This window comes from Gossypium hirsutum, chromosome A01 (assembly GCF_007990345.1).
Source record: "Gossypium hirsutum isolate 1008001.06 chromosome A01, Gossypium_hirsutum_v2.1, whole genome shotgun sequence".
Taxonomy (NCBI): Eukaryota; Viridiplantae; Streptophyta; class Magnoliopsida; order Malvales; family Malvaceae; genus Gossypium; species Gossypium hirsutum.
The window spans coordinates 95,767,676-95,789,093 of record NC_053424.1 but is presented as its reverse complement, the minus strand read 5'-3'; the positions used below and the strand labels follow the sequence as shown (position 1 = coordinate 95,789,093).

General features: G+C 31.5%; 1 long non-coding RNA gene across 6 annotated transcripts; it reads left to right on the top strand.

The window, feature by feature from the left end:
• The first annotated feature begins 6,136 nt into the window (after window positions 1–6,136).
• Window positions 6,137–9,384, top strand: LOC107916614 (uncharacterized). 6 transcript variants are annotated; one of them, XR_005923512.1, is made up of 4 exons: window positions 6,156–6,398; window positions 6,850–7,003; window positions 7,221–8,173; window positions 9,077–9,384. It is a non-coding gene; the product is annotated as an uncharacterized lncRNA (long non-coding RNA). The 6 variants fall into 6 exon arrangements; XR_005923492.1 differs by lacking the exon at window positions 9,077–9,384 and having other exon boundaries at window positions 7,221–7,481; window positions 7,720–8,560; XR_005923476.1 differs by lacking the exon at window positions 9,077–9,384 and having other exon boundaries at window positions 7,221–7,974; window positions 8,068–8,560.
• Window positions 9,385–21,418: the final 12,034 nt, after the last annotated feature.

Below are 21,418 nucleotides of genomic sequence, written 5' to 3'. Positions count from 1 at the left end.
CATACATACCTCTGTTACTCAACATGCTCATATTCATTCCTTACTAATCATATAACATGAATTGAATTCACATTTCATCAATTTCATGTAAGTACCTGTACCACTCATAATATGGTCATAACCTTTCTCATTTATCTTAAACTGTAACTCTCATCGTTGAACCATTCGGAACACTACCGGATATTCAATAAGCCTCAAATGTGGGGTAGAATGCCGATGCCATGTCCCAGACATGGTCTTACACTGGCTCATCCATCAAGTTGATGCCATGTCCCAGACATGGTCTTACACTGACTATCGAAATCGAGGCTGATGCCATGTCCTAAACATGGTCTTACACTAGCTCTCACATCTCCTTGCAGATGCCATGTCCCAAACATGATCCTACACTGGCTCTCATAATATGGTCGATGCATTCCCAGACATGTCTTACACTAGCACACAATAACCCAAATGTCATGGCATGAATATCCGAATTGTTTCTTAAGGTTCAAACAGAATTCTACTATCTCAATATTCACCATACATAATCATTTCCACAACCAAACAATTCATGCTATATCAATTTAAACACATTTAATAACAATGTAATTGTATTATTTACATACAACTTACTCGTTTCAATGGAATATCATATTCCATCAAATCTCCAAGCATTCAATCAACACATAAATGTTATTTACATTTGACATCACTTTCTCATATACAATATCATCAACCTAAACTTTAATACAATCCTGGAAAGATAGATTTTCAAGTATAATAAAAATGGCATAAATATTATGCTCATTTAATCACACGAACTTCCCTCAAATGCAATTTTGGCTAATTATTCTCTTTTTGTTTTTAACCACTCACATTCTCAATTTAAGCCCAAATCTCGATTTTCTTGATCTAACATGATGAAATTCACTCATTTAATCACTAAATAAATTTGGACAATCAAAACTCACATTTTTGGAAAAATGACCATTTTGCCCCTAGATTTTCACAGAATGACCATTTTACCCTTAGGCCCGGAAATCAATTTTTATCGAATTTCCTTATTAGACAAGCCTAACTGACCAATTATTACTTTTATGACAACCCCAAATTTCCACTATTTCACACAATTACAACCTATTTTATAAGTTTTTACCAAATGACTCTTTTAAGTGTTTTCCATGAAAATCCTTTCACAAAAGTTGTTTATTACACAACCAAGACTCATTTTCTTTCATAAAAATTCAGCAAACAACATAAATCCTTTCATATCAAATTGCTAGACTATCAACCATTTCACAAAATAGTCCCCCCATTAGCTAGTTCATGCTACAAGGGTTCCAAAAGTACAAAAATCAACAAAAATGATCATTAAAATCACTTACTTGCAAGGGATGAAAGTTGCTGAAATTTTGAGCTTTCAAAACCCCTATTTTGCTGGTATTTTCGGTGGGGGAAGGAAGAAAGATGAAAAGATGACATCTTTTTTCTTTTTATTTTATTTTATTACCAAAAAGTCACCTAATGCACATCAACTTTGACTTTTCAACATTTCTGTCTCCTTGATCAGCCACTAACATATTTATGGTTTATTTACTCAATAAAGACCGTAATTTAATGTTCTATAGCTATTTGCCTTTAGCTAGCAAAAACAAAACTTTTGCCCTTTACGCAATTTAGTCCTTTTTCGCAATTAAGCATGAAATCGCTAAAATTATTTCACCAAAATTTTCATGCACTCATATGATCATGCTATAACACTTAAAATATCATTAAAAATAATTTCTCCAGCCCGGAAATAGTGGTTCCAAAACTACTATTCCGACTAGACCCAAAATCGAGCTGTTACATCCCCTTCCAGTAATTCAAAATCACTCTCATTTTTTTCAAAAAATCCCTTCAAGATCCCTATCAGAAGAGGCAACACCTCTCCCTAAAAGCTTGTCTTTAAAAGACATAATCGGCTCTTGATCAAAATCAACAACTATATTAGTTGCTTCCCCATCAACAGCTTCCTTGAATCTTACTTTTTTTTGTATTCCAATCACCATCAGCGCGAGGATCTCTATCAGTATCGTTGCAGGAATTTTGCGTCTCCATTTCTTTTCAATGTTAACCAGCCAACCTTTAACGGAAAAAACATTCTCGATAAAGCAAAATTATTTTAATGAAATGTAATATATATATAACATATGGTAAAGTATATGGTAATATTAACAAGTTCCAAAAATTAAGAAAAAGACTGCATTAAAAGTTTTAAAATATTTTTAGTTTTATTGTAACATTAATTTTGGTAATAATTATGAATACATTAGGTAAAAGAATATTATTAAGTTCTAAAAAATATTTATTCAATTACCGTTATGCTGTTGAATCTTAGTAAAACATTGAGGTAAAATATATTTTTAATTAATTTTAAATTTAAATCTCAACTAATTAGCTGAATTAATGTTAAAAATGAAAGATACATATTTTTTACCATCTATTTTTAATTAATATAAAGAAATTTTTATAGATCTAAAATATTATTTTTAATATGAGTTTTGCAAGAGTTCAATCATTGACTTTGTTAAAATGTCAACACCTATAAAATTATTTAAATGGATTAATAACAAAAAAAAATTGACTTTTCACACTAAAAAATTTATTAAACCAAACTTTAATTGACAAATTATTTTGATATAAAAAATATGATGTTTTTAATAAAAATCATTTAAAACAACATTTGACAAAAAAAATTTATTTCAAACGATATCTTGAAAGAAAAATTGTTTAACTTATACTTAAAAAATCTTTTAAGGTCAAATTAGTTAAACAAACTTTTAAATATTTTTCAAATAGTTAAAAATGCTCCGGGCAAAAAACATCGATTTGGATCGATACTTTTTGTCAAGTATCAATAAATTTAGTTGAGTATCGATAGATTCATAGTTTTATCGATACCTTTTTTGATATCAATACCTTTTTTAGTATCGATACAAAAATGTCATTTTGTCTTTTAAAGTATTTATCAAGTATCAATACAATATCGATATCTTTTTCTTGGTATTGATAATTTTTTTCAAGTATCGATAGTGGTACACTTTTATCAATACCTTTTCCTGTATCGATACGAAATTGGCCTTCTGACTTTCAAAGTATTGATCAAGTATCGATATGGTACCGATACCCTCTATTTGGTATCGATAAAATTCTCTTGGTACCAATATTGATGGCTCTAACAGTCACTAAACTGGGGATTAGATGCTAATAGTATCAATACTTGTAGAAACAATATCGATATCTATTGTTGCTAGTGACATAAATGCATTGGTATTTTCATCCCTAACGGCTCTATTTAATGCCCCAACAACACAATGGTTGAAAATCAATTTGGGAGTATAAATACAAGTTTCTAAAGGCTCTACAACAACAAGAGAGATTAGCCTAGCTCAAATTTCAATCAAACAACCTTTGTGCTTAAATTTTCATACTTTTCTTATACACCCTTGTGAGTTTTCATTGTTATTCATTCAGCTCAAGTGTTTTCTTATTTCATTTATGCTCAATTGGCAAACAATTCAATCTTGTAGGGATTAGTTCTTAATTTTCTTATTTGTTTCACTTTTTGAGAGGGTTATATCTTAAAGTTTGGGTAGAAACCTTAAGGTAGTTGTAAGACTAAACATTGTCCTTAAAGGTTAATCAAATGAAACCATGTTTGGTTGAGGGGAATGTTATTCATTGAATGGTAAACCATTCTTTTGTTTGGTTGAATGTAATACTCATTCAATGAAATTATCATTACTTCCTTATTACATGTCTTCCCCTAATAGTTATTCTTTGGTATCACCAAAGAATGGTTATTCCATACAACCTTAAATAACAAAACAAAATTAATTTCCAGTTAGTCTTTTAAAACTCGGACTCAAAAAATATAAAAATAAAATATTTAAAATATTTTAATATAATTTAATATAAAACTAAAAAATATTTTAATATAATTTAAAATAAAATATTTTAATATATTTAATATAAGAATAATTATATTAAAATGTTATTAAATTATAAAAATATTTGAAATATTTTAATATAATTTAATATAAAACTAAAAAATATTTTAACATAATTTAAAATAAAATATTTTAATATACTTAATATAAAAATAAATATATTAATTTTTTATTAAATTATAAAAATATTTGAAATATTTTAATATAATTTAATATAAAACTAAAAAAATATTTTAATATGATTTTAAATAATATATTTTAATATAAAAATAATTGTATTAAAAATTTTATTAAATTATATTTTTATTTTTTTATATTTAATAATCATATTAAAATTTAATAACAATAACAATAATCTACCAAAAAAATTCTGTTAAGAATACTCTGGTCATTTTAGTTTTTTTCCTTATGCTATTACAAAATCTATTTCATTCAACTGAATACAAGAATACTATTACAGTTCTATTCCATTCCATTTAACCAAACAATTGAATTACTAATTACAAATTTATTCCATTATAGCTCTTTTTTATTACAGTTCTATTTCTTTACATCCCTATTTAATTCCAGTGAACCAAACGTGTCGGTAGTAAATTTGAAAAAATTCTTAGTAGTGGAGTAAATAATTGGAGTAGAACCACTCTAAATCGTGTTCAATTATTCTTTCTTTTCTTTCAAACTTCCACGTATTTTTTAAAAATCAATTCACCCCTCTTGACAATTCTGGATTGATTAATTGAGATAACAAAAATGTAAAATGGATTTAATATATATTGTTGCAATTTTGTAAAGATGGTAAGATGCCAATAATTATAAGGAATTATGGTGACATGGAAATGGATTTGACGTAGGATTTCTTTTTAAAAAATTTAAATCAAATCCCTAAAAAGTTGGAAAAACAAAAGGAAAACATTAATTGCAAGAACATTTTTTTATAGAATTTTTATATTATAAATCGACTCATTTTGAAATTATTTCAACACAAGATTCAAGCTATTTTCATTTTTATTGCAGATTTTTACTTAAAAGCAATTCCATAATGTTCATAATTTATTTATAATGAATTATTTTTAATCTTTTGTTCTTAACAAAGGAATCTATAATATTGATACTGATTCCCAATCTAAAATTATTGAAGATTCAAGTGCTATAGTTACCTTTACAAGAATATGTATTTGGAGTGTTGTAAGATTTAGCGGAGAAATGAACATCATAGGGAGTTTCTATGATTATGTTTTAATGTATCTTTAAGCTATCATATCAAAAATAATTTTGTTTGAAATATTATCTTATTTCTAATCAAGATTATGTTTTTAAATATGCTCTATATTCTTTTATCTATATGAAGGAGTAAATTGAAAATAAAATATTTAACATTGATTACATTAAAACTTTAATATATATAATTTTAACTCTTTATTGTAGCAATTATTAATTTCTATAGATAAATAAAATTTTTAATATTTTTTAAATCAAGGATTTAACTAAATTTTTTTATAAAACATTCAATGTTTATGAAAAATAAATAAATTCACCAAGATTTTGTATAAAAAATGGAATATTAGATATCAATGACAATTTAATCAAGGTTTAAATTTTTTTAAAAAAAACCTTAAATAACACAGACCGATTCGCATAATTAGTGCATTAATTATTTATTTACACAATAAAACTATTAAAATTTATGAATTTTTTTAATTAATACTAAATTGCTTGAAAACGATTCATACAGCAATTGTAGTAACGAAATTTATTTGTAGAAAGAAATATATTTGTCTAAAATTGTTTTTTCATGGATATTTTGGAATATATATTAAGAGATTAACTCAATACATAGTTTCATGTGTCAAAATGTTTAAATATTTATTACAATTATTTTTAAAAACCCCTAATATTTGAATATCATTTCTTTAATTTTTATATATTAAAAATAATGGAAAATAATAATTGAACAATTCTTAAAGTTAAATTAATTGCAAACATATTCAATGATTTAAGAAAATTTAAATGATATATATTATAAACTATGACACATTATTCTTGTCTCTTTATATTTATATATAAACCTTAAAAATAACAAACTTTCAAAAATAATATAAAACTATTTGTAGTTGGTTAATATTTGACAAATATTCTAAACTTTAACATTATGTTTGGTTGGAGGGAATGGCTATTCCATTCCCTCCTTATTCTTTGATGTCTACTAATGCTTTTGTTTGGTTTACCGTCTCTTCATTCGGCCGTATTACTTAAAGCGTTTCTATCCCCTCAAACGCGTAATATGGATTCAGTGCTGAAAGCTTGGGATGGCCATTCCGACTATCGCCGAATAGAAATGAAGAAAATTCTTCCCAAAATCTCCTTCATACTTTCTCTGCAAATGCGTTCAAAATGGCTTCTTTTATCACAACAATACAATTTCAGGTTAGCAGATTTTTCTTTAAGTTTAATTTCGTTTGGTTTCTATTCTCCAATAATCAAATTTTGTTTTAGAAGGGTTTTGGTGATGGGTTTTCTTTAAAATTTCTAAAAAAATAAGCTACAACTCAACTCCCAAATCTCTGTCTTTTGGAGGAGATGATGTTTCATTTTCTCTTATGGGAAACCTATGGACTAGAATTGAATTGCAAGGAGTCAATCGTAATCATCATATCGATCTCTTCTTCTTAATCCTTGTTTTATTATTTCGATTTTGCTGCTGGAGACGACAAAAATAAACTAATTAATGGAGGAGATAACTCAAATTTTGATGAATTTATATTGTCTGTAATACCCACGCATATCCCTTTTGCAATATTTGTCGTTCTTTAAATCAGAGTTTTATTCCCAAATTTCTTACTGATAATAACTTAGTTTTCATTATTGTATTTTACAGTATTTCAGATTTGGAGATATGGTGCAACAAACGAAAATTTATTAAGAAATATACATTATAGTGCTTTGGAGCAGACACAAATTGAAGTCCAGACACTAGAGGGTCAAACGAAACCAGAAGTTCTTCTAGCGGGCAGTATAGATGGCTCTTTCAGGTATAAATGGAGTTGGAAATAGATATAGATGTATCTGCATCCTCTTCCAAGTACAAGATGCCTTCGATTTTCTATTATTGTACTATAAATTCTAGTACTTTAGTTGGATCTACAAGTCAGTAATGTCAGTTTTCCAGCTTCGGTGTTCTGTTTTTATGAGCTTGTTAACAAAATTTAGGTCAGGGTTGAAAGCTGAAATTAGAATACTCTTTCCTAGGATATTTTTCTCCGGCATGAATCAGTGCAGTGCTTAGTTAGCATCATTAAGTCAATGGGAGCTTGGATGGATCAAGAGCTGAAGATAGGTGATTCTGACTTGTCTAGGAGCTCCGAGAGTGACACTTCATCAGAGAGACCTTCAACCTCGATTATAGAAGATAGAGTTGTCCCTGATTGTGAGTTGCATCCAAAAATGAATTTTGAATTGTCAGATACTGCTACGCTTGAGCAACGTCGGGCTTACAAGATTGAACTCCAAGTCAGTAATTTTTTTATGTTGGGATAAGTATGAGTGGTTCTTCAAGTAGCAGTTACTTATCTAGTACTGAAACTGTCACAGAGGGCTGCCTAAATATATCATTATAATTCGCCATATTACTATTGACTTCTCTTCAGTCATGTATTTTTATGTAGCGTAATTTTATGCGTAGCTCTCCTTTTCTTTTACAAGCTTAATTTTACTGACCAACTTTACTGGGTTACATGCAAAATGGTAGCTCATTATTTAACAGGAATCCTTTTAAAGGCATCGAGTTTCTTATAAATACATGCAGATGAGAGCTTTATTGCCTGATAGACCAGGCTCTTCTTCAGCCAAGTTAAATAGTTCCATCACTATTTCATTCTTGAGATATTCCAATGGAAGCACAAAGCGTTTCTGATCCACATTGTATACAACAAAATCGCCCTGCTCAACTGCTGTCGACATGCTACAACTGTTTGCGTCAGTATCTGAGGTGGCACTTGATGATGTGATCCTCTTTCTCCTGATTACAGCCATTTTTTGCCATTTTCTTGCTAACTTGATAAGCTTCTTAGCATTGACCATATTGCTTTGCTCTAAGGTTAATAGGAAAGAACTCCGAGATGAAAGGAAAAAGAGGGATGATTTAGGCTTGAAACTCTTCTGGATATAAAGCAATGGAAATTTGATGAATATATAACTAGAAGGTGAGAAACAGTCCCTTTAATGAATAGTACAATGCCGGTATTCATTGGAAACAAAGACGTGGTAGGTAGATATGTGTAGTCTGCAAGGTGACCATGTTTACTTTTATTGGATGATTAACCCCCAGCAAAGTTGATCATATATAGAAGTTCATATATACATCTTTATGTAACTTACAAGTGGTTTAACAACAATAAGGTCCAGTAATGAAAGTGGTTAGATGATCCACATGTTCTGGATTGATGAGTTTTTATAATTTCTGAAACAGATTTTGCCCCTAAAAGATTGTTTATAACAGATTTTGCCCCTAAAAGATTGTTTATCTCTAGGCTGTTATGCTTTTAAGTTGTTTTATGTCTAAATCTACTCTGCATTTATCTGTCTGTTAATTGCTTCAAGAGATTATGGGGTCAAATATAGGCTTAAATCTATTTGAGCTACCTTTACCTGATAACTATTATAACTGGATAGACAAAAAAAAAATAGTAAAAAGAACTCTTCAATTCCTCTCAATTTCAAATTGAGTAAATTGGTCCTTCTAAGAAAATCAAAGCAATTTATTTCCTATCAATTTCAAAGGTTAGAAATTAAGAACAATTAATCATAGAGTTAATGTTTTCATGGATTATACATGATTTTAATTGGTATAATAATAAATTTAGCCATTTTGATTGGTATAATAATAAATTTAACCCTCATTGTTTATACATTTTATCAATTGGGTCCTAATTTAATAAATTTATCCTGTAACATTTGTGTAAATGTTGAGGTTCAATTTATTGAATTTTCCTAATATTGGCTATGAACTGAGCTTGCATGCTTTCTCACAACCATCTTCTTCTAAGCCAGGTAAATCTCATGAAGATTTAGTTGAGCCTTTCTCTAATACAGCTAAACGTTTGCAGGCAAACATGGAGAACCACTTTCATAACATAGAAAATCAAATCAATCAACGTACGGTTTTAGTGTAGCAGATTAGAACCTCAAGAAGTTGACCAAGAGGTGGTCGCTCTCAAGGAATTAACACGGCTTTTAATAATAACACAATATGCATACTTATGTAGCTTTTTTTTATGGTATAATGACATGATAGAATGTGATTACAATATTGTAACTTTTTGATGTTGTAAAATTTTATATCATATGAATTATGACATATAAACTAATGAAATCATGTAACTTTTTGTTAATATATGAATATTATGTTTGGATGTGAAATATAATTCTCAAGTTATTTATTACTTCTAATATTTTGTTTATAATTAAATTATTTGTTTCAAAAATGATATTTTAGCACATTAAATATGTATTGCAGTTTAAAAATAATAAATTAGATTATATATTATTTTTATAGTATTATCTATTATGATTTTTCATACATATATTAATAATTATATTAAGAATGTTATTAAATTATATTTAATAATAATTATGTTAAAATATGGTTAAATTATTTTTTAATAAAATATATTTAACAATAATTTTATTAAAATTTAATAACAGTAACAATAATCATCTACCTAAAAAAATTCTGTTGAGGGTATTTTGGTCATTTAAATCTTTTTTCTTATTCTATTACAGCATCTATTCCATTTAACCAAACACAAGAATTATATTACAACTCTACTCCATTCCATTCAACCAAATAATTGAATTACTTATTACAGCTCTATTCTATTACAGCTCTATTCCATCACAGCTCTATTCAATTACAGCCCTATTCAATTACAGTGAACCAAACGTACACTAAATATTTATACTATTTTGTCTTTACAATCATCATAATATTTTAAAAATAAAAAAATTCAAAGAATAAGGATAATATTTTAATTTATAAATTCAATCAAATCCACGGAATAAAAAGCTAGATTTTAATAATAATGGGTTAATCACCAAATTTTACATAAAAGAACCTAAATTGCATTTTTTTTCGAGATTTAAATTCCATTTAAAAGGACGTAAATTAATGTTTTTTTCATGCTAATAATTTAGTCAATTGTTTTTTGGTGAATTATAATAATATGATAAAGCCCGAACAATAAATACAATTAGTGCGACTCGAACTCAAATCACATCTAGGATGGTGAACACCCTTGATTATCATACCATCATATAAGGTTCAATTTTTTGAATAATAATGTTGACATGTAAATGATTGGAGATACATGGAACTGAAACAACTATGCTAAAAGTTAATATTTTCATTTCTGTTTCTCTAATTTATTTTATTTTAAATAACATAAATATCCGTACTTCTTTTCATATAATACTAAATTTAAGGGATAATATATATTTATTTAGTGGCAATTAGGTTGATTTTGAAGTATATAATTTTATTTTTTTTGTCTGTCTTGAACTTGGTAGCTAAGTTAATTTTGGTCTTTAAATTCGAAAAATATAAAAGTTTGATGAGTTGGTATTATGATATTGTGCCACATCATTACTTAAAAGTTAAAAATTTTATATAAATTTTCAGGTGATGATATGGTACAATATCAAAATGTCTCATTTAATGTTTTAATAATTAAATTAGCAATTGAACAAGTCAAACCTCTAGTTCCTGGTTCAACCAGTTAGAGCGATTTGACTACCGACTAACAAAAACAAAATAAATAATTAAAAAAAATGATAAGATCTAAAAATATTTTTAAAAAAATATAGGTTAAATATAAAATTGGTACCCGAACTTGTCCACTTATTCCAGATTGGTACTTATGGTTTTTTTGTTCCAGATTGGTACCCAAACTTTTTTTATCAACTAAATTAGCACTCAAGTCTAACGACATTAAATTCAGGACATATGGAACTCTAAAATGAAGACACATGGCAATGATGATGTCATAATGACATCATCATTTAAAAATATTTAAAAATTAAAAAATAATAAATAATAATATTTTTTTCTTTTGATTCTTCTCTCCCTCTATAGTCTGCACTTTCGATTCTTCTTCTATCATTTTCAATGATTTTGGCCAAATTCTTCAATTTCTTCTTCTTCTTTTTCAACCTAAATTGCTGCTGTAACACCCATATCCTGTTCCATTGTCAGAATAGGGTTATGGTGTGTTACCGTACAAGTCAGAACATTTCATTTCAATTAGAATCCAATCATAAAAATAAGTTCATAAATTCAAATAAGATTCAACATAAAATAAATCAAACATTTACAGGCCTTAAATCAAGCCTTCAAAGCCCTCAAAATAAGTTACGAACATTTAGGAATCAAACATGAACAAATCAGAATATTTAAGGAAAATTTAAAAAAAATTAAAAACAGGGGTCACATGGCCGTATGGCACTACTCAGGACATGGCCGTATGGTCAAACGTATCCCAGACCGTGTATCATTTGAAATGAATCCACAAGGTCATGTCGTAGGCCATGTGCTAGCTCGTGTAACAATCGAAATACCCTTACACGGTTGTGTCGCAGGCCGTGTCTCAGACCATGTTGATATTGCAGTTAAACACGCTCAGGGCACATGCCCGTGTGGGTTGCCCGTGTGTAACACACAACTATGTGACATCCCGTATCCCAGGCAGTATGTATCCAAAATTGACCCAAAACATGCTTTTTTCTTCTCCATTATGCATACAAACTTAAACATACTCAAACATACAATCAAATAGGTTATTTGACACCTTCAATATCAATCTACTCATGTAATATAATCAATCCTAAGCCTAACCAATATGCCATCATAGACATCTTAATATTTCATTATAATTCACTTCCATATTTTCATATACAAAGCACAACTAACATATTAAAATCTTACATATATATCATTTCATATCATTAGTCATCATAGTGTCATTGTAGTTCATTCTTGATCAACAAATTCTACCCAGTAAAACATGCATACCTACATAGGTTATCCAAACAAAAACACAAGTTAAACGTATAATTTGGACAAACCAAGTACTTATGCATTATATCCGAAAGGACTCCTGTTACATGCCATAGATATCGAACTAAAATCTAAGTCTACCAAAAATTCCTGGATAGTGTGATTCTTCGAGCTGATCCGATCTCCCGATCTACAAAATGTATCTACAAGATAAAAAACAAATAATATGAGTAAGCTTTCGTAAAGCTTAGTAAGTTCGTTGATTGAACGTTAAAGCTTACCAAATCAACACATAATAATAATTCAACAAAAAGATTAATGAACAGATTTCCTGTCAACAAGGTTATTATCAAAATTCTTGTTAATCACAGCTCCAACAGGTGAGTAATGCTCAAACATCAGTTTAAATCAATTTTCCACATTTCAATAACATTTGCATTTCTTACTATCACAATGCATAATCTTTTTAACATATAATAATAATACAATATTTACCACTTTTACACATATATACTATTACAAACCGCTTACTGTTTCACACATCATATTTAGATCCTCATTTGTTTCCATTTGATGAATTCTGTAAAGACGATTGAAATCCCGGTACACATTTCCTATTGTACCATAGTCCAATTATGGTCTTACATATGCATTATCATGGCCTTGCCATAGTCTTACGTTCATAGTGCCCTAACCCAGTTATGGTCTTATCACCAGAATGTCATAGCCCAACTATGGTCTTAGATATAAACAATGCCATAGTCCAACCATGGTCTTATGTCCATAGTGCCATAACCCAGTTATGATCTTATCATCAGAATCCCATAACCTAGCTATGGTCTTACATATATACACTGTCATGGTCCAACCATGGTCTTACGTTTGAATAATTGTCATAGCCTCTCTATGGTCTTACGTGCAAATACAACTTGTCTCTATTTATGTAACTCCCCTTACCCATACCCGAGACCGGGACCAGGTATGAGGCATTACCAAGCATGTACTTGAACATTTTCGGGAAATACGGGTTATAAAATTTCGTTCCAATTTGAAACCAATCCAATAGCATCTTGGTGTCTCTATTATGAGCCTACGAGGCTCAAACGTACATTGAAATTGATCTAGGACTAGACCGAGGACCTAATAAAAATTTAAGAAAAATTTTGAGTTAATGTCTCACACGGCTATGTGGAGACATTGCACACACTCGTGTGCTTTGGGACATGCCTGTGTCCCCTACCTGTGTGGAATTAATTGAATTTATTTTCTACTTCGAACCTACAGGGGTTTTCACACGGCCAAGCACACGCCCGTGTCTCTGGCTCGTGTCCTTCACACGGCCTTGACACGCCCATGTGGTCGCCCATGTCTAAAAACTTGAGCATTTTGTTTATGACGTCAACATGCATTTAGGGGCACACGGCCAAGACACACGCCCTAGTGCTAGGTCGTGTCCACTATACGGTTGAGACACACGGCCGTGTCTCTATCCGTGTGTTTACTACCATGCATTCTGACTAAAAATTTTAGGTGCAAGGGACGCACGGTTATGCCACATGCCCATGGGGTGGTCTATGTGTCACACACGGTCTAGACACACACCCGTGTGTCTACCCGTATGGACCATGTTAGGCTATTTTCCAAGCCTTTGGTCACCCTCTAACATATGTTCTCACTTATAGGTTTCCATAACATATAGCCAAGCCTAATTATACTCTTAAATGACCTCGATAAACCTCATTGCATGTAAACCTCATTTCATCGGTCTTACACATGCTAGGATTATTTCTCTTGTATCAAGAATGTCTATTCCTTATAACACATTCAAGATTGGCTCATTATTATAACTCATTGCCAATTATGGTCTAGCCATCCCATGTGATTCGATCATGTTACATGTGTATCTACTTGTGGTACGCCATGTTCATTTATCTCAATAACATTAGAACACAAATATGCACAACTATGTAGGTCATACCTTATAACAAAATGAGCCAAATCCTATAGCCATATGCATGTGGACATGCACACCTTACAAGCCTTCATATTGGCTAATCAAATGACACATATTACAAAATTAACAAAAGCCCTATACATGCCATTGAACAAAATAAGAGTATCTATATACCAAAGCTAGACAAGATGATAGTGTGTTGACTCTCCAATCGTCTTCTAATCTTCATGAGTCCACGAGCTCTGTAAGACAGGGAAAAGAGAGGGGTAAGCATTTACATGCTTAGTAAGCCCGAATAACTGGAAAATAAACTTACCGATTTGTTTAGCATGCAACCATATTAGGCAAATAAACCAACAAGTATGGAGTGATTTCCCTATCACATGCACTCCATCAATTATGTAACTTATCTAAGATGAGCTTATCATTCAGCGTTCATTTTTGTATCACATATTAATCCCATTGAGTTACTCATAAAATCTCGATGGATTATCCATTTACCGTCAAGTCATAAGAGCGATCATCTCATGTATGCACTCCCGCGAACCTCACATCTTTTAGTAGGATTACCAGTCCAGGCTAAATCCCCCGTAATGTAAACTCATAAGGTGATGTCGGGATTACCAGTCCAGGCTAAATCCCTTATAGTGACAAACACCCTCAATGAGCTCGGATCTGAATTACCAGTCCAGGCTAAATTCAGACCCTAATCGGATTACCTGTCCGGGCTAAATCCACAATGCACATATATTTTTCGGGAGGCTCGATCACTCAAGGAACACCCATCCAGGCTAGATCCTTTCTACATTTGAGACCAACAGATTACCCGTCTGAGCTAAATCCTTTTTTACAACACATGCAGGATCTCAAGTCATGTAAGTCATGGTTTATCCATCGAATTTCCCTTTTTACTTCAACCGGGACATTTATTATCATATCATTATTATTGACATATTTCATGGATTTTTATGCCATCATTATAACAAGTGTCATGCCTCGTGGCACTTCTTCATCAGGTTGGTTAGGGGGCGGGAAGGTCTTGGTATGTTGGGGCGATTCCTCAAATAATCCCCAAACCACTCATTCATCATGTCAAAGAAGGTGGCTCTGGTCTCTTCTTGACTTTCAGACATAGGCCTTCTACTACTGTTAGAAACAACTCGTTGTACGGAAGCTGGAGCATGGCTCTCGGCTCCCTCGGACTCATTTTGTACTTGATTGGAAAAAATTTACTATATTCAAAGATAACTAAACAATTAGGAGATATCACACTATCAACGTTCATATAATGGCATGTATAGATAAACTCGATGCACACTACGGTAGTCTTATAACCGAATAAACCGTAGTTCTGACATCACTAAATGTAATGCCCCTTACCTGTAACCGAGACTGGGACCAGGTATGAGGCGTTACCAGGCATATACTTGAACATTTTTAGGAAATACGGGTTATAAAATTTCGTTCCAATTTGAAACCAATCCAATAGCATCTTGGTGTCTCTATTATGAGCCTACGAGGTTCAAACGTACATTGAAATTGATCCGGGACTAAACCGAGGACCTAATAAAAATTTAAGAAAAATTCTGAGTTAGGAGACATTGCACACGGCCGTGTTCTTTGGGACATGCCTGTGTCCCCTACCCGTGTGGAATTAATTGAATTTATTTTCTACTTCGAACTTACAGGAGTTTTCACACGACCAAGCACACGCCCGTGTCCAAAAACTCAAGCATTATTTTTATGACGTCAGCATGCATTTAAGGGCACACGGCCAAGACACTCGCCCGAGTGCTAGGCCGTGTCCTCCACACAGTTGAGACACACGACCATGTCTCTACCTGTGTGTTTACTACCATGAATTCTGACTTAAAATTTTAGGTGTAGGGGACACACGGTTATGCCACATGCCCATGGGGTGGTTCGTGTGTCACACACAATCTAGACACACGCCCGTGTGGACCATGTTAGGCTATTTTCCTAGCCTTTGGTCACCCTCTAACATATGTTCTCACTTATAGGTTTCTATAACATATATCCAGGCCTAATTATAATCTCAAATGACCTCAATAAACCTCATTTCATTGGTCTTACATATACTAGGATTATTCCTCTTGTATCAAGAATGTCTATGCCTTATAACACATTCAAGATTGGCTCATTATTATAACTCATTGTCAATTATGGTCTAGCCATCCGATGTGATTCGGTCATGTTACATGTGTATCTACTTGTGATACGCCATGTTCATTCATCTCAATAACATTAGAACACAAATATGCACAACTATGCAGGTCATACCTTATAACTAAATAAGCCAAATCCTATGGCCATATGCGTGTGGACATGTACACCTTACAAGCCTTCATATTGACTAATCAAATGACACATATTACAAAATTAACAAAAGCCCCATACATGCCATTGAACAAAATAAGAGTATATATATTCCAAAGCTAGACAAGATGATCGTGTGTTGACTCTCCAATCGTCTTCCAATCTTCGTGAGTCCACGAGTTCTGTAAGACAAGGAAAAGAGAGGGGTAAGCATTTACATGCTTAGTAAACCCGAATAACTAGAAAATAAACTTGCCGATTTGTTTAGCATGCAACCATATTAGGCAAATAAACCAACAAGTATGAAATGGTTTCCCTATCACATGCACTCCATCAACAAGTTAGTTACATAACATCACACTATGTAACTTATCTAAGATGAGCTCGCCGTTCAAAGTTTTCATTTTTGTATCACACATTAATCCCGTTGAGTTACTCAGAAAATCTCGATGGATTATCCATTTATCGTCAAGTCATAAGAGCGATCATCTCATGTATGCACTCCCGCGAACCTCACATCTTTCGGCGGAATTACCAGTCCAGGCTAAATCCCCGTAATGTAAACTCATAAGGTGATGTCAGGATTACCAGTCCAGGCTAAATCCCTTATAGTGACAAACACCCTCAATGAGCTCGGATCTGAATTACCAGTCCAGGCTAAATTCAGACCCTAATCGGATTACTCATCCGAGATAAATCCACAATGCACACATATTTTTCGGAAGGCTCGATCACTCAAGGAACACCCATCCGGGCTAGATCCTTTCTACATTTGAGACCAACGGATTACCCGTCCGAGCTAAATCTTTTTTTTGCAACACATGTAGGATCTCAAGTCATGTAAGCCATGGTTTATCCATCGAATTTCCCTTTTTACTTCAACCGGGACATATCATTATTATTGACATATTTCATGGATTTTCATGCCATCATTATAAAAAAAATATCATGCATTTATAACACACGTAATTAGGCATATTAATAGTTTACTTAAAGTTATTCGAACTTACTTGGTATTCGTTTCGGTTTCGCGTTTCGATTATTCCGAAACCTTTCGTTTTCCTCGATCGACCTCTAGAATTTGCTCTTCGGGGTCTATAACAAAAAAATGAATCATCAATACCTCACATTATTCTTTTTGAGCCTAAAGTTCACCACTGAACAAAATGACCTTTTTACCCCTAACATTTCACATTTTTACAATTTAGTTCCTAGGCTCGTAAAATAAAATGCATGTAATTTATACCTTACCCAAGCCTAGCCAATTGTTCTTTCCTCTTGTGGCAGCCCAATTTTCTCCATTATTTCACATTTTTACCACATATTTTACACCTTTTGCAAAAAGGTCCTTTTAGGAGTTTTTTATGAAAATCATCGATGTTTAACACAAATACAACTTTCATATTCCTCCATAAAATATCAAAGAATAAACATGTAACGCATGGGTCACTTTACAAACATAAACCCTAACTCAAAATATGGGTAGAAATGGAGAGAGTAAGCTACCGGGATTTCAAAAATGCGAAGAACATTAAAAACGGGGCTTGAAAGCACTTATTATTGAGCTTGAAAATGTTGAAAACCCTAGTTATGGATGGCTTGAGAAATTCGGCTGGATGAGGGTGAAGAATGGCTGATTTTTTTTCCTTCATTTTCTCATTTTATTTCATTAATTAGCCAAATGACCAAAATGCCCTTAAGCCCTTTCTTTAAAATGTTATCCATACATACCCATTTCTGTCCAAAAACTTAGAAATTGGAAAAATTGCTCTTTAAGACCTTCTAATTAATAATATAAAGCAATTTCATACAAATTGCTTCTAGAATCTAAGTTTTGCAATTTATTCAATTTGGTCCTTATTTACCAATTGGACACCTTACTCATAGAATTTCTAGATAAAACTTTAACACATGCATATTTTCATATTCTAGACCTCATAATAATCATAAAATAAATATTTCAATGTCGATTTTGTAGTCCCAAAATCACTGTTCCGACTAGGCCCTATTTTGGGATGTTACAATTAATAACGGGAATTATCATTTTCGTAACTTTTTACAATTCAGGTTCTATCAAAAAATTGATTTAATATTAGTAATTTTACATCATTTAAGCTCTAACATCCATAAACAATTAGAAATATAATTGAGTTCATATAAAATGAACTTACAGGACTAATTTGTTGTAATGGCTCAGAGTATCTCAATCAGTGATTAACGTAATATCATTTCATTATTTTCATTTTCAATTACACACATCAATATAATCTAACATTATGCAATTAGGTTCATATAATCTAACATATTGGATCAAGAACGAGTGCAAAATCGAAACCGTAAATTGAACGAACTTACCTAACTAAATTGTAGCAATGACAAAGGTACAGGGACTATTAGATAATTTTCTCTTTTCATCCGTTTTCCACTCGTTCTTGATCCAATATGAGAGCTAAAGCTAACCGAACTCCCTTCTATGGCTTCTTAGGGTTTTGGTTCAAAATTATGAAGAAGATGATAAGTTAAAAATGATTTTTAACTTGTTTTCTTTATTATATTTCATTTAATTACCAATTTACTTATTTTCCCTTCCTAATTACTCATAATTTTCAACATTTATAAGCCTAATACCATCTACTAACCCTTGTAATGGTATATTTTCCATTCAAGAAGAGTTTAATTACACAATTGGTCCTTCAATTTTATTAAATGCCAATTAAACAAACTTAATTTTTCAATTTAATCTTAACTAATTAGGACTAAATAAGAAAATAGCCCAAAAGTTAGTGGATTTAATCATATCCACTACCGCTTGGACTTTTTTACCATGGTTTAATTACCATTTTGGTCCCTTTACTATGTTAAATCAAAAGTAATTAACTTTTACCTCTTTTACAATTGAATCCTTTTACCGCAATTAAGTAATAAATCACCAAAATTACTGGACCAAACCTCAATTCATATATAATATGACTTTGCAAATATTTAATATAAATATTTACAGCCTTAAATTATGGAAACGGGGTCCTAATACCTCGTTTTCAATAACCACTTCTTTTGAATCGAACCACTTATGCTAACTTTTAATTCGATTGCTTAAAATTCCTCATATCAAAATTTATTATAAAATTACTATTGACTCGTATAATTTAAATACTAATTATACAAACTTACTTATCGAAATTGTAACCCCGAAACCACTATTTTCGACACCACTGAAAAATGGGCTTCTACAACTGCCTCCGTTGCCATTGCCGATTGGCCTCCCCAACCCAAATGGCAATACAAACTGCAGTAAATGAAAAGCTTTGAATTTGAAGAGCCAGAGAAGAAGATGCCTCACTTGGATTCTCCTACCATGGCTCGTAATTCCTCCACTTCTCTAAACCACACCAAATCTGTAATTTCTCTCTCACACACTTCTTTTTTTAAAAGATAGTTTGCATTCTCATCTCTCTCCCTACAGTTTTCAAGTCACTAAACCCACACAATAAATTCACAAACTACAATACCTTTCTCTATTCCATTTATATATAAAAGAAACAGCAACAATTCACGTTAATTAACCCTTTGCATTTTTTGCTTAACTTTTTTAGTCCTAAAATTCGAATTTTCCTTTCAATGTTTCATTCAAGATTCATGGGAAGAACGTGCGAATTTTATATCTTCATTGTATGGATTGTATTTTTAGGGTTTTCAATATTGGATTCAGGTGCAATAATTATTTTGAGATCTAGCTGGAGACTTTGTTTCGATGTGAAAATCAGGATCTGGACACAGAGAAAGGGGGGAAGGAAGATGATAATCAAACGATTAAGGAATCTTGAAATACAGAGCATGAAATGGTGAAAGATGGAAAGAGAAGACTACGATGATTGTGGGGAACAAGAGATATTTTACGATTACGATGGTAATCTGAAGAGATTGAAATTAAACGATTATTATTCATACGGTGAGTTCAATAGTTTCAGTAGCAGTTCAAGTTATTACTTGGCACCCTTTTGTGTTTTGGGTCATCGAACATACCTGGAATCAATGAACAGGAAGAAGAGAATATTAGTCATGAAGTTTCTCTGTTGAAAACTGAGGTTAATAAGGATGATATAGTTGTCAAAACTGGGTTTTACTTCTGAGAGCTACACTCCGGTGCCATTTTCAAGTTGAAAAGGAGGCTAACCGGATAAAGAAGAAAGAAGAATAAGGAGGATAAAGGAAATTAATTACGTGGCAAAAAATTAGGGGAGAAAAGTCAAAAGAAAAAAATAATTTATTTAGATTATAACATCAGCATGACATCTTTTGTGCCACATGTCACAATCTTATTCTGCCACGTATCCTACACTTAATAGCGTTAAACTCAGGTACTGATTTAGTTTACGGAAGAAAAAGTTTGGGTACTAATCTGGGACAAAAAAAAAACTATAAGTACCAATCTGGGAGAAGTGGACAAGTTTGGGTACCAATGTTATATTTGGCCCAAAAATATTAAATTGGTTCAACCTATTAAATTGTCAATTTTTGTCTTGATTTTTTATTTTTACCAACTTTACACAATTTCCAAATCGATCCAAGCCTAAATCTGAAAAATCCAAGCTCGAATGGGCTCAAACTCGAGAAAATCCAAGCCCAAAAAAAATTGAGCTTGGGAAAGTCCAAGCCTAGAAAAATTCGAGCCGAGCTTATCAAAACCTGAAAAAATTCGAGTCCGAAGAAAGCTCGATCCAAGCTTGCCATTTGCCAACTCTATTAATGATTACACTTTTTTAAATCAATTTGGCTTATATTATTTTTGAGCTAACCTACAACACTTTAAAAAAAAGTTGAATTTGATGGCCAGCTTTTTAAAAAGAGTCGAATTGTTATTTTTTAACGAAAATAATGACTAAAACATTATTTTTTTTAAAATGGCATCCCGCTATGTATATATATTTTATGAAATTTTTATATTTTATATTTTATATTTTTGTATATTTTTATAATTTTTAATTTATTTGTTGACGCATCGTTTAAGACAAAATTATGTCATGTCAGCATAAAGTACACGGAAACTTACATGTGAGCTATCATATCATGGGTTGCGATTCAAAGCCTATGGCCAAAGCATAAAGA